Source organism: Prionailurus bengalensis, chromosome A1 (genome assembly GCF_016509475.1).
Source record: "Prionailurus bengalensis isolate Pbe53 chromosome A1, Fcat_Pben_1.1_paternal_pri, whole genome shotgun sequence".
Classification (NCBI taxonomy): domain Eukaryota; kingdom Metazoa; phylum Chordata; class Mammalia; order Carnivora; family Felidae; genus Prionailurus; species Prionailurus bengalensis.
Window position 1 is genome coordinate 8,526,228 of NC_057343.1, and position 16,759 is coordinate 8,542,986.

At 41.4% G+C, this 16,759-nt stretch overlaps 1 protein-coding gene across 2 annotated transcripts in view; it reads left to right on the plus strand.

The window, feature by feature from the left end:
- MTUS2 (microtubule associated scaffold protein 2) overlaps positions 1-16,759 on the plus strand; it is a 373,273-nt gene that overhangs the window by 11,635 nt on the left and 344,879 nt on the right. The window lies entirely within an intron of this gene.

The window sequence follows — 16,759 nt, forward strand, 5'->3', positions numbered from 1 at the left end:
TCAGCTCAGCTCATGGTCTCACGGTCCGTGAGTTCGAGCCCTGTGTTGGGCTCTGTGCTGACAGCTCAGAGCCTGGATTCTGTGTCTCCCTCTCTCTCTGCCCCTCCCCTGCTCGTGCTCTGTCTCTCTCTCTCTGTCTCTCAAAAATAAACATTAGATTTTTTTTTAAGAAAAAAAAGAAAACGATGGCCTTTGCAGCCACCTCCTTGCTTCTTGTAATTTCTCCTTTCTCCAGTAGATCCTCTAGACCAGGGGCCGGGGGAGATTTTCTGTAAGGGGCCATACAGTAAGTGTCTTAGGCTTTCGGGGCCGTAATGGCGTGGGTTGTAACTACTTGGCATGAGAGCAGCCACAGACAGTACCCCAGGGAATGAACGTAGCTGTGTTCCAATACAGCTTAATTCACAAAAACAGATAGTAGGCTGTAGTTTGTCAGGGAGACCTTCCTACAGTCCAGCGCTGACCACGTCCCTCTTCGTCTGTCCACGAGTCCGGACCGGCCCATAATCCTGCCCCTGCTCAGCAGGTGCAGGCAGGTGCCACCCCCTGAAGCTCTCTGCACGCGCTTGTTTGCCCTCACCGTGCTTCTGCTCGTGTGGTTTCCTCTAGGCTTTCTGTATTATCTCACTAGTTGTGTAACACTGTGAAACATTGTGAATATAGAAAAATATAGAAAAGGAATGCATAATACTTCTGTATTTTTAGCACCCAGCCAGAGTTACTATTACGGGGTTTTTTTGTTTTCGTTTTCTTCTAGTGTGATTTTTTTCTGTCCGTTCTCTGATAGTTGAAATGATGCTGAATGTGACTTGTGTTTCTTTCTACTAATATCGTATTGTAGGCATTTCCTAGGCCATTGGTGTTTCAGAAATATTTTGGTGGCAGCGTAATACTCTGCCTTGTTCATTTATCCATTTATTCAACAAGTCTTGGGTGCTTATTTTGTGCCAGAAGTTGTAAATTTAGAATTGCACTGGCGAACAAATCAGAGCGTTCCTGCCTTTATGCGTCTTACAGTCTAATGGATGAAATAGACCAAAAAAAAAAAGCACAAAATAAATACATACCTGTCAGTAGGAAAGCAAGGAATATACCGTTTTGAGAAATTACACCCAGAAGAATGATATGCATGGGACAGAGGTACTGCAGGGACAGCCTCTCTGAGGAAGTGGGAAGAATGGGGGAGGGTGGGGAATAATGTCAGAACGTCCAATTCCTGGCAGTTGAGTTCTGCTCACTTACAACTGTTTCCAATAATGTTGTGATTTGTGTCTTTGTGTATACTTATGCGTCTTCTTCCCTATTGTTTTCTTAGGATAGGTGATTTGAAGTGTAATGATTGGATAAAAGCATATCCAAACATTTTTTTTAAGGCCAAGGAATTTTCTAGAAAACCTGTAACAACGATTTTCTCACTAGTGTTTCTTGGAAGTGCTTCTTCTTGCCATCCCCTTGCCAGTATTGAGTATTACCACCACTACGCCTCCTCCTTGCATTATTATTGCATTTCTTTTATTATCAGTGGAAGGGAACATTTTTAAAGCTATTTTCCATTATATTACTTCATGAATCATCATTTACTCAGGTAATTATTGTTGCATTATAATTTTTAAGTAGCTTTTCTTAATAGTTTTTTTTTTTTTTACAAACACCTCTATAAAGGTCAAATTATGTTTGATTGTTCTCATGATAGATGTACATTGTGATGGGACTATCTGTTATTATCAGACCTGCTGAAAGTTAATTATGTGATTCAGTCCCTCACTCAAGAACTATTATTGAGGGACTGTTGCATGCAGCACGGTCCTAGGTGTGGGGGATAGAACAGTGACAACAGACAAAAATCCTTGCCCCTGTGGAACTTGAGTTTTACAATGGGGGCAGCCATTTTTTTTTTTTTTTTAAATAATTGCAGATAATTTACATGGTCTTTTGGGAGAAATAGCTAGTACTGAAGGAAATGAAACTTTAGAGAAGGGGAATTACAATTTTCAATAGGGTAGTTGGAAAAGGCCTCTGAGAAGATCCTCAAACCCTTAAACCAGTCCCCAGAGGAGGTGAGGGAAGGAACCATGTGGATATGTGGGGTAGAGCATCCAGGCAGAGGGAGGAGCCTGTGTCCAGGCCTGAGGTGGCAAGAAGGCCAGGAGGCTAGAGCAGAGTGAGTAGGAGAGGAGGGAAGTGAGGGGGTTGGCACTGTGTGTGTGTCGGGGGGGGGGTCTTGGGGGGTGGGAGGGATGTTGGGAGGGGGATGCTTAAGGCCTAAGAGCCATTATAAGGATTGGACTCTCATTTACCCTGAGTGAGAAAGCCATTGGAGGCTTTGGAGTCAGGGCAGCGTGGTCTGGCTTTTGTGGACCCAGCATCTCTCCGAATCCCGTGTTGAAGGCACGCTCTACAAGGACAGAGGGTGATGCAGGGGGAACAGACAGGAGGTGGCACAGTGGTCCAGGCAGTGACGGGGCACAGTGAGAAGGTAGAGCACAACGGGGTTCCTGACTGACTGCACACAGGAGGTGAGAGAAAAAGCGCAGTGTAAGCTGACTCCTGGGGAGCGGAGTTGCCATTCGGAGAGTGGGATTGAAGCTGGTGAGGAAGGGGAGGGTGGGAGCTAATTCAGGGCGTGTCGTGGTTGACACGCCTTTAGCCGTCCTAGAGCCTAAAGCCTTGCATCTAGGAGGCCAGCGTTGAGAGGACGGGACCGGCTGGAGATGCCGAAGTGTTCGTTTGTCCGTGGATGGATGGCGTGCAAAGCTCTGACGCTCCCTCCGCTGGGCCGCCACTCTCCGGTGCCATCTCACCTTCACCTTCCCAGGTGACTTAAACACTTGATGTGGGTTTGAATTATGCGCTTTGATATAGTAGGATCTAGGGCCGCCTGGGTGGCTCAGTCGGGTAAGCGGCCGACTTCGGCTCAGGTCATGATCTTGCGGTCTCTGGGTTCGAGCCCCGCATCGGGCTCTGTGCTGACGGCTCAGAGCCTGGAGCCTGTTTCAGATTCTGTGTCTCCCTCTCTCTGACCCTCCCCTGTTCATGCTCTGTCTCTCTCTGTCTCAAAAATAAATAAAAACATTAAAGAAAAAACTAAAAAAAAAAAAGAAATTGCATGATCTAACATATTAATGGTTTTACTTCACACATAAAATTTGGAAAAACTGAAAAGTGCTAAAAAATAAACTTAGTTGAGATTTATCTAACAACAGTCAAGTTTTGAGGCATGAAAGGTCTTTAAGAATGTACCAGTGGCACAAAAATACAACTACTGGGAAGAGACACAGGCATTCTGAGTTCCCTCTGAGGATGACTTATTTGTGTTCACACATTTGTGGTGAGGGTGACACTTCCTCAGAGGTCAGCTCGGCCCCCAGAAGTGCACATACCTACAAGGGACTCTTCCGTCCCAGCTCTTTCAAGACTCCAGTCCTTTCTCATGGACATCTGGTCTTAATTTAGAGAGATTGTGTCCACATGGGTCATCATTAGGGACCCAACAAAGCCTTGCGACAACGGTAAGTGTCACTCCTATGGGACACTGAAAATGTGAAATCCTTTCTTAGTGCTGTTGGGAGGACCGCCCAGCATAGGCTCAGGGACAGACAATGAGGAGTTCTTGCTCCAGACCTTTTGGGGGATGGCTGTGTTCCCATTGGCTCCGGGGCCCCGGAGCCAGGCCAGTGGCCCTTTGCTTGGCCTCGCTGGCTTATTCCAGGCAGCAGACCCTTTCCCGTCTTGGGCAACTTGGCTAGAGTCCCCCCCAGGCTACCAGGACCTGCTCTGGCAATATGCCTGATTGATTTATTTCTTTTCCCCCCCAATGTTTATTTAGTTTTGAGAGAGAGAGAGAGAGAGGAAGACACAAATAACGAATGAGAGAGGGACAGAGAGAGAGAGAGGGAGACACAGAATCCGAAGGGGGCTCCAGGGTCTGAGCTGTCAGTGCAGAGCTGGACACGGGGTTCGAACTCACGAACCTCGAGATCATGACCTGAGCCGAAGTTGGTTGCTTAACTGACTGAGCCACCCACGTGACCCCCCCCAATTATTTCTTTTCTTTCTGCAAAAATCCTTCCATCTTTCTTCATGTTTTCCTAGGAGATACTCCCCTTTTCATCAAACACAATCTTTTTTTTTCTTTAATTTTATGAGGGTCCATTAAATGCAGAACCAAAGCCGTGATCCAGTAAAAAACTGTTATTAGTGTCTCTTCATTTGAGAGCTAGGAGGGCTTACCCGTCAGACTCTCCCAGGAAATGAAGGGAAATATCTGCATACCATCCTTCTGGAGGAAAAAGGACAAAGAAAAGCCAGACAGCTAGGATACCACATTAAAGCGGTCTGAATGTTCACTCCTGCCATGACTTCCTGCTGACCACCTCAGTAGGGAGTCTCTCGGTTTGTTCCTTCACTGCAAGAAGTCTTCCAGCTGGGGAGAGTGTGGTTCACCCAAGACTATAATTCACAGGGCTGTGGAGAAAAAGAAAACGTATTCATTTGTTCAGTAATCCCTGGACGCACATTTACTACGTGTCATCCCAAATCACAAAAGTAAACATGGACAGATCTGGCTACGTTAAAAGTGACTTCTGGGGCGCCTGGGTGGCTCAGTCGGTTGAGCGACCGACTCTTGTTTTCGGCTCAGGTCATGATCTCACAGTCCGTGAGTTCGAGCCCCACATCGGCTTCTGTGCTGACAGTGCAGAGCCTCTTTGGGATTCTCTCTGTCTCTCTGCCACCCCTCCCCCCGGTCTCTCTCTAAAAATAAATATATAAGCTTAAAAATAATTGACTTCTCTTTGTTTTGAAGCAGTCAACTAAATCAGGAAGGAAACCGTCCAGATTCCAACAGATTGGCATACACAATTAGTTTACAAACAAGAAAATATAACTGATAAATAAAGAAGAGTCAAGAGTCCCCAACTATGTAATTCTAAAATCCAAAAACCTACGAAAACAAAGGGTTTTCATTCATTTGGTGGCACTGCCTGGCTATAATCATCGTGAATGTTTGTGTGTTTGTTCCTAATGCTTCATGTGAATATCCAGCTTCCTGCTGCAGGGGTGTTAATGGGGTTAAGGAATGTGGCCAGAGAGTTTGAGTAACGCGTGCTGCGCCCCCCTTGACTTAGGTGCGATCCTTGTTTTTGTATTAAAAGTGAAATGAGTGAAACTTAGGTGAAATAGCTTATCTCCCTGCAGTTTATAAACCACAGTGCAGTGAACTGACCTCAAGCCTGTCTCTGTGTTCATGTTCTTAACCCCTCTGCTAGACTACGTACTTGAGCTGCCTGTGTTAAATCATACTACTCTGAAGTACCTTTATTTTCGAACACAAGCTTAGGACCAATGTTTGTTGATTTTCTGGCAGACCATGGCCTACGGGCTGGACAGCTGTTTTTGTAAGTCAATGTTACTGGAACGCAGCCACACCCATTTGCTCAACCTTTTGCTTATGGCTGCTTTCAGAGCTGAGACAAGATATTGCCCATGAGCCTGAAATATTTACTCTCTGGCCCTTTAAGAAAAAAAGTTTGTTGCCATCTGCCTTAGTATAATGCCAGTGACATTTACAGCGGTCACTGTAGGTTCAGGCTGAAGAAGTATATGAAAGAGTATAGAAGGTTTTGAAACTCTTTGGACACTGAAAGCCTAGATCTGGGAGGCATGGGGAATTTAAATTTTATTAATGGATTTTACCAAAATATAACTAATTTCCAAGGACATCCATTGTTTTTTTCTGGTTTTATTTTTGTTTTTTTTTTGTTTTTTTCCTCCCTGGAGAAGTTAGCTGACACTGCATGAGGCAATGGGGACGATCGTGGAGTACTGGTGTCAGGGATGCTCCAGGAAGGGACAGTGGGTGTTTGCAGGGACTGTAAACTTTGAGAATCTGAAGTTCATGCACGTCTGCAGAGCCACGGGATCAAAGCTGTGTAGATGTCAGTCTTTTTTTTTTTTTTTTTAACATTTATTCATTTTTAGAGACAGAGTGCAAGCGGGGGAGGGGGAGGGACAGAATGAGAGGGAGACACAGAATCTGACGCAGGCTCCAGGCTCTGGGCTGTCAGCACGGAGCCCGACGCGGGGCTTGAACCCACGAACCGTGAGATCATGACCTGAGCCGAAGTCGGACGCTCAACCGACTGAGCCACCCAGGCCCCCCTGTGCTGTGCAGCTGTCAGTCTTACACAGTTTTTGGCTGAGATGCTTGGCAAAGAATCTACTCTTCTCTCTGTTTCAACAACCCTAGTTTTCTGGAGATGACTTTAAAATGGTGGACTTGAGAAATCTGGGCTTAGCTCAATTAAAGCGTTTGATTTGCAATCAACTGATGTGAAATAGATTCTTGCAGTCCATTTTCTTTTCTCGCAAGTTTCCCCTCAAACAACAGGAGGACAGTGTAGTTACTGTCGGAAGCACATGTAGAAACATCTGTGTATCCAAACCACAATAAGTGAGGAGGGGCTGTGAAGTGCAGAAAACCTCTAAAGAGGATGCCTTTAGTGGCAGGCGGGGACAGGTCAGTGGAGCCCACAGAGCAGGGGGCTCACCTTGGGGCACCTGTGCTTGGAGCAGTGGTGTGGGGTACGTAGGCAGGAGTCAAGGATGTCCCCGGCTCTGTTTTTTACCATAAAACAGCAGGGAGGCAGAGCTGAGAAAGGACACACGCATCTTTGCAATGATCAGTCTGTGAGGTTGGGTGTCATGAGAGTCTACAAGTAACCCTACACCTGCCAACCTTCTCTCTCGGGAGAGAAATAAGTTAAGACACAAGCCTGTGCTCACACACACAACCTCAGGTCCCGAAGCACCTTGCTGTGGACAAAGACAATTCTTGCCAGTTTTGAACCCAGCTTTCCAGTCTTTCCCTACATGAACGTCATGCAGAGAGCTAGGCAGATAGAAGGAACTCACCTTATGAGTTCACCTCTGCTTCTCACCAGCATACACTTCCTGGGCCCCGGCTGTCGAGCCTGGAAACCTAGGAAACAGAGAAAGTATTTTCTTTTGCCGTTTATCTCCCTCCTTCTTATTACCATTATTCCTCTTATTCCTCTCATTACCACAATTAGTTTCCCAGTTCCACCTGTTCTGGTTCAAGAGCACTACAGAGTTTAGGTCTCTCCCTTAACTAAGCTCTGCGCCCCAGATGGACCAATCTTGGTACAGCCATTTAAAGACTAATCCCTAACCACTTGAACAATCTTGCTTGCCTTTTCTCTCCCAGTCTCTCTTACTCTACAACTTTTCTCGATTTCCTCTCTTTCTCCCCAATTCTCAAATATCCCTCAGGAGTGCTCCCGGTCTCCCTGATGTCCACCCCAGTCATTGGGAACAGAATTATTTTCAACTCCCCCTGCCCGATATGCAGCCTCAACACCGCAAGACCCAGAGTAACTGCCAGGCCCTCCTTTCTGGTTCTACCCATGTCCTGAGTCCCCTCAGGGGAAAGATGGGGAAGCTCTGGACTTTCTCGAGGATCTTTTGTTTCTTTCTGGACTCTCACTCATCCTCTCATGAGGTGATGTCTTCCTGTCTAGCTGCTTGCATGAGAAGTGTGTTCCAAGCGGAAGAAAAGCACAAATGAAGGCACTAGGGTAGGTATGAGCTTAGTTTGGTCAGAGAACAGGAGTAAACTCAGCATGAGCTGGAGTAAGTGGCAGGTGCCTAGGAGGAGAGAAGTAGGGAGGTAGGCGATGACCAGATCACACAGGACCTTGGAGGCCCTGGCAGGGAGTTTGGGTTCGAATCCAAGTGTGATGAGTAGCCCCCAAAAGCTTTAAACATGATCTGACTTATGGCTTACAAAGATCATCTTGGGGTCTCTGTAGAACAGAAGAGAGAAGACTGGAGTGGGAGACCAGTCAAAAGCTGGTACACTTGTACAGATGTGAGATCCTGGTAGCTGGTGGCATAGAGGGAGAAAGGGGTGGAATTGCTGAGATATATGTTGGAGATAGGACCATAGGATTGGACATTGAGGGTGGGTGGTGGGGAAAGAGTGGAGCCAATGAGGGCTTCTAGAATTTTGGCAGGAGCAACAGGGTGGATGGTGATGCCATTTATTAAGAGACATTGACTAGCCAGGGGAGTGGGGGAAGGGCTGGGCCAGGGAGGCAGTACAAAGAGTTCTGTTCTGGAAATTCTGGTGGAGCAGTCACAGAGGCGATTAGATATATGAGTCAGAGCCCCAGGAGAAGTCAGGGCTAAAGGTTAAAATTTGGACTTCAGCAGACACTACTAAAGTCAAGGGAGTCAAGTGACAGATGTTAATGGGACTTCCTGTAGTGAGCATTTTGCAACCCATACAGATATTGAGACATTACATTGTATACCTGAAACTCTTATAATGTTATGCCAATTATACCTCAATTAAAAAAAAAAAGTAAAAGCCAAGGGAATATAGCTGGGGAACAGAAGATGTCCCAGCATGGGCCCTTACATCCCAACATTTAGCCTGGGAAGCAGCAGCCAGGGTACAAAGTGGAAGTCCAGGAGAATGTGGTATCCTGAAAGCCAAGAGAAGACAATACGTCAAAGGAGCAAGGAATGGCCAATAATTTTGATTGCCACTGAGGAACCATGTAGTATGAATAGGGACAGAGAAGGGATCAGTGAATTTGACAGCATGGAGGTCATTGATTATCCAGTATAAATGGAATCATGGGGACAAAAGACTGATTAGCCAGATAGACAAAAGGAAGTTGATCCTCAAGTGTAACCACCTCACGCTTACGGAATGTAAGAAGCAAATAGCAGAAATGCTAGATGAAACTTGGAGTTATTTCATAATTTGAGGAGATCGGAATGATTTTGTTTTGTTCACCGAACAAAATCGGGGTTTCTGAAAAATACTTGTGATAATTTGGAATGACTGCACTAATGTGCAGAATTTCCCAGAAAACTGCCTCTCATATGACCCAAACCGAAACAACGCTGTCAGCTGACCTCAAATGTGTTATGAGTCACACACAAAAAAATCTATGAACTTTGCAGATCATTGATACTTCTGTCTTATTGCTGTTAATATGCAAAACGGTATCTGGAGTCATTTTGTTGAGGTCTATTTCCTCAGCTTTGAGAAACTCAAAACAGCTGGGAAAGGAAGGCCTAGATAAGCAAGTTAAGTGAAAATGGCCCAGACAATTGAGTAAAGCATCTGAATGCCTTACTGCCACAGAACTTCAGAAGATAAATGAAAGTTCAGGAAGCCGTTGTCTGAACAGTGAAAGATGCCTATTGCTAAAGCTGTGGGGAGAAAAGTTACTCTGTCATGCCTTAGTGAAAGTAATGGCTTGTTTTAAGGCTGAGCTCGTATACAGAGTTATTTTGACAACCTAAGGATAATGATGACAAAGATGATGATTACAACTGAGGAGTGATAATATAAAACAGTATTTACTGTGCAAACAAACTTATGAGGTAGGTTTTTTTTTTTTCATTATCTTTTTGTGTTTTTCAGATAAGGCTCAGCATTCACAAGGTCAGAAGCTAGTAATGCAGAGTAATGCTACCTGTATCCAAATCGAGATCTGCGTAGTAAACAGTTCCCATCACTGATCAGCAGGTGGACAGAGCCTTGCCAATGAGCTAAACCTGGTGGTCTCAAATCACTCTTTCCCCAGGGCAAATGCCGGGATCCAGTTTGGGGAGGTTTGCGTGTCAAAGTCAATATACCTTTACAAACCTGTTATAGACCTTTGTCACCACAGCGAGGACCCAGAATTTTCCCGGTGTCCCCCAGACTTCTCTTCTGCCCCTTACCAGGCAATCTCCCCTCCTACTGCCCCACCCCAGGCAAACAGCGATCTGCCTTCTGCCGTTGTAGATTATGTTTTCTAGACTTCCATATAAGCGGAATCACACAGTATGTACTCTTTTTGTATCTGGCGCCTGTCGCCCAGCGTGTTTTTGAGATCCACCCGTGATGGTGCCTTCATCCATAATGTGTTACTTTTATAGCTGAGTATTGAATGGATGGCTGTACCACAGTTTGAATCTCCATTCACCTGTTGCTGGACTTTGTCGGTTTTCGGCTGTAACAAATGAAAATACTAGGGATGTTCATACATAGATCTTTTTGTGGACGTCTATAGTTTCATTTCTCTTGAGCAAATACCTAGAAGCGCAATTGCAGGTTTTCATAGGATGTTTAATTTAGATGCAAATGTCAAACTGTTTTCCAAAGTGGCTTACCTATCCTACATTGCCCTGCGGACTCTGTGTGAGTTCCAGTTGTTTCATATCCTCACCAACATTTGCTATTATTAGTCTCCTTAATATTCGTCATTCTGATGGGCATGCAGCTATATAAAATTATAATCAGTTTTAATTTCCATTTCGCTAATACCTAATGATGCTGGCCATCTTTTCATGTGTTTATTTGCATTTGTAGATCTTTTTTTGAAGTATTTGTTCACATCTTTTGACCATTTAAAAAATTTGATTGTTACTTGATTGTTTTTTTATTTGATTATTTTTTTATTCAGTTGTAAAATTTTTTTTTAATTTTTTTTTCAACATTTATTTATTTTTGGGACAGAGAGAGACAGAGCATGAATGGAGGAGGGGCAGAGAGAGAGGGAGACACAGAATCGGAAACAGGCTCCAGGCTCTGAGCCATCAGCCCAGAGCCTGACGCGGGGCTCGAACTCACGGACTGCGAGATCGTGACCTGGCTGAAGTCGGACGCTTAACCGACTGCACCACCCAGGCGCCCCGTAAAATGTTTTTATATATTCCAAATACAAGTTTTCTTTGACATGTGCCTTTCAAAAATCTTTTCTTCTGCTATTTGCCTTGATGTTCAAAAAAAATTATTTATTTAAATTCAAGTTAGTTAACATACAGTGTAGCATTGGTTCCAGGAGTAGAACCCAGTAATTCATTGCTTACATATAATACCCAGTGCCCATCCTGACAAGTGCCCTCCTTAAAGCCCATCACCCATTTAGCCCATCCCATCACCCAACACCCCTCCAGCAACACTCAGTTTGTTCTCTGTAGTTAAGAGTCTCTTATGGTTTGCCTCCCTCTCCCTTCCCCTATGTTCATCTGTTGTGTTTCTTTTTTTTTTTTTAATTTTTTTTTTCAATGTTTATTTATTTTGGGACAGAGAGAGACAGAGCATGAACGGGGGAGGGGCAGAGAGAGAGGGAGACACAGAATCAGAAGCAGGCTCCAGGCTCTGAGCCATCAGCCCAGAGCCTGACGCGGGGCTCGAACTCCCGGACCGCGAGATCGTGACCTGGCTGAAGTCGGACGCTTAACCGACTGCGCCACCCAGGCGCCCCTGTTGTGTTTCTTAAATTCCACATATGAGTGAAGTCATACGAAATTCATCTTTCTCTGACTGGCATAGTTTGCTTAGCACAATGCACTCTAGTTCCATCCATGTTGTTGCAAATGGCAAGATTTCATTCTTTTTGATCACTGAGTAGTATTCCGTTTTGTGTATATATCACATCTTCTGTATCCATTCATCAGCTGATGGACATTTGAGCTCTTTCCATACTCTGGCTATTGTTGATAGTGCTGCTATAAACGTTGGGGATGCATGTGCCCCTTCAAATCAGCATTTTTCTATCCTTTGGATAAATACCTAGTAGTGCAATTGCTAGGTCGTAGGGTAATTCTATTTTTAAGTTTTTGAGGACCCTCCACACTGTCCTCCAGAGTGGCTGTACCAGTTTGCATTCTCACCAACCGTGCAAGAGGGTTCTACTTTCTCCACATCCTTTCCAACACCTGTTGTTTCCTGACTTGTTCATTTTAGCCATTCTCACAGGTGTGAGGTGGTATCTCACTGTGGTTTTGATTTGTATTTCTCTGTTATGAGTGAGGTTGGGCATCTTTTCATGTGTCTGTTAGCCATCTGGATATCTTATTCGGATATGTGTATATTCATGTCTCCTTTCCATTTCTTCACTGGTTTATTTGTTTTTTGGGTATTGAGTTTGATAAGTTCTTTATAGATTTTGGATACTGACCCTTTATTCAATATGTCATTTGCAAATATCTTCTCCCATTCCATCAGTTGCCTTTTAGTTTTGTTGATTGTTTCCTTTGCAGTGCAGAAGCTTTTTATCTGGATGAGATCCTAATAGCTCATTTTTTTTTTAATTTCCCTTGCCTCTGGAGACATGTCTAGTAAGAAGTTGTCTTGACTTTTCATTCTCTTCACAATGTCTTTTAAAACATAGGCTTTTAATTTTGATAAATTCCAGTTTATGAGTTTTTTTTATGATTTTTGATTTTTGCTTCCTATCTAAGAAACTTTGCCTAACCCAAGGTCTCAAAGATTTTTTTTCTATATTTTATAGAAGTTCCATTGTTTTATTTCTTATTTTGAGGTCTATGATACATTTTGAATTAACTTTATAGGTGGTGTGAAGTATGGACTAAGGCTCATTTTTTTTGGGGGGGGGTGCATATAGTGTCCAGTTTTTCCAACACTGTTTCTTGAAAGTATTATCCTTTTTCCATTGAAAATCAATTGACCATATAAATTTCAGACTATTTCTGGATCCTACATTCTGTTCCATTGATCATGGATCGATCCATTGATCCAGACTATTTCTGGATCCTACATTCTGTTCCATTGATCTACATGTCTCTCCTCATGCCAATACCACCCTCTCCCAGATACTGTAGATTTGTAGTAGGTCTTGAAATCAGGTTGTGTAAATTTCACAACTTGTTATTCTTTCTCATAACTGACTCTTCTAGATCATCTAAACTTCCATACATATTTTAGAGTCAGCTTGCCAACTTCTAAAAAATATACTTGCCGTAGTTTTGATTGAGATTGTGTTGGATGTACAGATTGATTTGGGAAGAATTGAGACTTTTAACATTAAGATTTCCAATCCATAAGCACAATATATCTCTTAATTATTTGGGCCTCCTTTAATTTCTCTCAGCATGACTTTTCAGTCTATTGTTTAAAAGAATCTCTGTGTATTAACAGCAGCATTATTCACAATAGCCAAGAAGCAACCCAAGTGTCCATGTGTCCATGCATGAATGGATAAACAAGATGCAGTATATATGTACAATAGAATATTTTTCAACCTCGAAAAGGAAAAAAATTTTGACACGTGCTACAACACGCATGAGCCTTGAAGACATTATATTAAGTGAAGTAAAGCTATCATAAAAAGAAAATCACTATAGGATTCTACTTGGTGCACCTGGGTGGCTCAGTCAGTGAAGCATCCAACTTCTGATTTTGGCTCAGGTCATGATCCCACAGTTTGTGATTCGGGGCCCCACATCGGGCTCTGTGCTGGCAGTGCGGAGCCTGCTTGGGATTCTTCCTCTCTCCCCTGCTTGCTCTCTTTCTCTCAAAATAAATAAATAAACATTAAAAATGGTTAAGATGATAAACTTTATGTCATGTGTATCTTACTACAAGTGAAAATCCTCAGTGTATTTTATATTCTTTTATATTACTGCCAAGGTGTTTTGTGTTTTGTTTTTTTTTTTTTTTAAGTTTCAGTTTCTAGCTATGTCATGTGGATTTAGAGTATTCATATTTGTTATTATGCAGTTAAAAAGATTGTTAAATTTCTCTTATGACTTTGTTGATCTATAGGTTATATTTGGTTGTATTGCTTATTCCCCCAAATTAAGAGATTTTTCAGATACCCTTCTGTTGGTTATCTGTTTAGTTCCATTGTGGTCAGGGGACATCCTTTGTTTGATTTGAGTCCTTATATACTCTTGAGGTTAATTTGATGACCAAAACTAGGCTTATATTTGGTATATTGTTCTATACATACTAAGAAGGTCTAGTTAGCAGATAATGTCATTTGAGACTTTTATATTTTTACTATATTTTATCCTAGCAATTACTTAGGGAAGGTGAAATTAATAAATGTAATTGTGCATTTTAAAAATTCTCCTTTCAGTGATACCAATTTTTGCTTCATATTTCAAAGCTTTGTTATTATTTGTATGAACTCATTTGGGATTTTCATGTCTTTTTATTAAACTTCCCCTTTTCATTATGAAATACACGTCTTTATCCCTGATAATATTCCTTGTTCTGAAGTCTATTTTCTCTGATAGCATAGCACTCTAGCTTTCTTTTGATTAGTATTTACCTGGTAAATCTTTTTCCATTATTTTATTTTAAATATATTTATATTTTATATTTAAAGTAGGCTTTTAAAAATTCAGTGTGCTAACCTCTGCCTTTTAATTGAAGTCTTCTAAATCATTTACATTTAAGGAAGTTATCAATATGTTTGGGTTTAAATATATCATCTTGTTATTGGTTTTTTTTATTTGACCCTTTTCTTTATCATTCATTTTTTCTTCTTTTACTGCCTTCATTTAGATTGATTATTCTTTAGATTCCATTTTGTCTCCATTTTTGGCTTATTAGACACAGTTCTGTCTTTTATTTTCTTTTAGTGACTGCCTTAAGCCATCTGTTGACATACTGTTTGATAGGTTAAATCAAGCTTGTTACTTGTTTAGCGGTTACAGTGTTACCTGTTATTAGGCTTTATTTACTGGTAAATAAAGATTTATTGGAACATAGCCATGCTTTTTCATTTTCATATTATTCCTGGCTGCTTGTATACTACAATGACAGATTTTAGTGGTTGCAACATGGACGTTTGACTCCAAAAGCCTAAAATATTTACTGTCTTGTTATTTATAGAAACAGTTTATCAATCCATACTCTAGGAGTTTGAAATACATCTGTAGCTTACCATAGTCTATCTTTAAATATTATGCCATTTCATGTATATAATTAAGAACCTCACTACAGTATACTTCCATTTCCCCTCCTGTTCTTTGTGTTACTATTTTTATACATTTTATTTCCAAATATATTATAATCCCCAACATATGTATTGTTAATAAACTTGGCCTTAAATAGCTATTATCTTATTAAAAGATTTCAAAATGTGAAAAATATTGCTTATTTTTACCTAATTTACTGCGTCTGTTCTTCATTTCTTTGGTCCCTGTTTCTATCTGGTACCATTTTTTGTTAAAATTTTTTTTTTTTTACATTTATTTATTTTTGAGAAACAGAGTGAGACAAAGCGTGAAGGGGGGAGGGGCAGAGAGAGGAGGAGACACAGAATCTGAAGCAGACTCCAGGCTCTGAGCCATCAGCACAGAGCCTGATGCGGGGCTTGAACCCACAAACTGTGAGATCATGACCTGAGCTGAAGTCAGACACTCAACTGACTGAGCCACACAAGTGCCCCTATCTGGTACCATTTTTGATCTGCCTTAAGAGCTTCCTTTAACATTTCTTGTTGTGCAGACTTGTAGTGATTAGTTCTTTCATTACTTATAAGTCTACCAAATTCTTCCATGTCCTTTTTTTAAACATTTTCAATGGGTATTGAAATCTAGATTGAAAATTTTTTCTCAACACTTTGAAGATTTTATTACATTGTCTTTTGGTTTACATAGTGGCAGACAAGATGTCTTCTGTATTTCTTTTTTTCTAGTTCTCTTTATCACTGGTTTTCAGCAGTTTGCTTATCATAGGCAATGGGTTAGTTTCCTTTGTTTATTCTCTTTGGTATATATCAGGTTTCTTTGATATGTATATTTATGGTTATCAAATGTTGAAAATATAAAACATATATATAATGTGAACATATTAAATGTATCTTACATATCTTATACTGTTATAATATATTACATATTATTTATTATATTGTTATATATTTTAGATATAGATTTATAGATAATGTATAAGTTGGCTTGATAAGTTGCTACAGCTCTGACAATTTATTGTCATTCTTTTTTCTCTCCATGCTTCCTTTTTGATAGTTTTTGTTGCTATGTCTTCAGGTTTACTGATCTTTTCTTCTGCAATGTCTAATCTGCTTCTGATTTCTTCCAGTCTATTTTTTCATTTCAGGTTTTTTTTTTAAGAGAGAGAGAGAGCACAAGTTGGGGAGGTACAGAGGGAGAGAAAGAGAGAGAATCTTAAGTAGGCTCCATGCCTGGCATGGAGCCCAACACAGGGCTTGATCTCACAACCATGAGATCGTGATCTGAGCTAAAATCAAAAGTTGGACACTTAACCAACTGAGCCACCCAGGCTTCCCTCAAATATTTTTTATTTCTTCTCTAAGCATTCTATTCTAGGTATTTTAAATATAATTCCCTTCTTTTCCCATCAGGTTTGTATCTACCTCTTAATTATATGCAGCCTATTTTTAATAACTTGGCATGTCGTTTTCTGATATCTCATCATCTGTGTCATTTTTTTAGTCTGACTTTTATTTGTTTATGGGTAACATTTCCTTCTTACTATTATTTCTAGTAATTTGATTCTGGACATTTGGATCTTACCTTGTTCGATGTTGCATTTTGTTCCATTTTCTTAAAGAGTATTGAAATTTTTTCTGGCAGGCAATTTGGTTACTTATTGATTAGTGTGACCCATTAAGGCTTGCTTTAGGTTCTTCTGAGTAGCTATAAAGTCATCTTTATTCTAGAGCTAATTTCTGGGGTCTCTTTTGAGTACTCATGTGTTCAATAGGGTCTCTCCACTCTGCCTGTAGGGAAGTGGAACAATTTCCAGCTTGTGTAAATTCTGGGAATTGTTTTTCTTATATGTCCCTAGTAATTGTTCTTTGCTCAAAAGCTGTTCTCACTCAGTCTCGCTTTACGCATGCACAAGTTGGTATTTATCCAAACACTCAAGGGGAGGCTCTAATGCAGTTTTTGGAACATTTTGTTTGCTTATCTCACTCCTCTTTGCCCCACATATTCT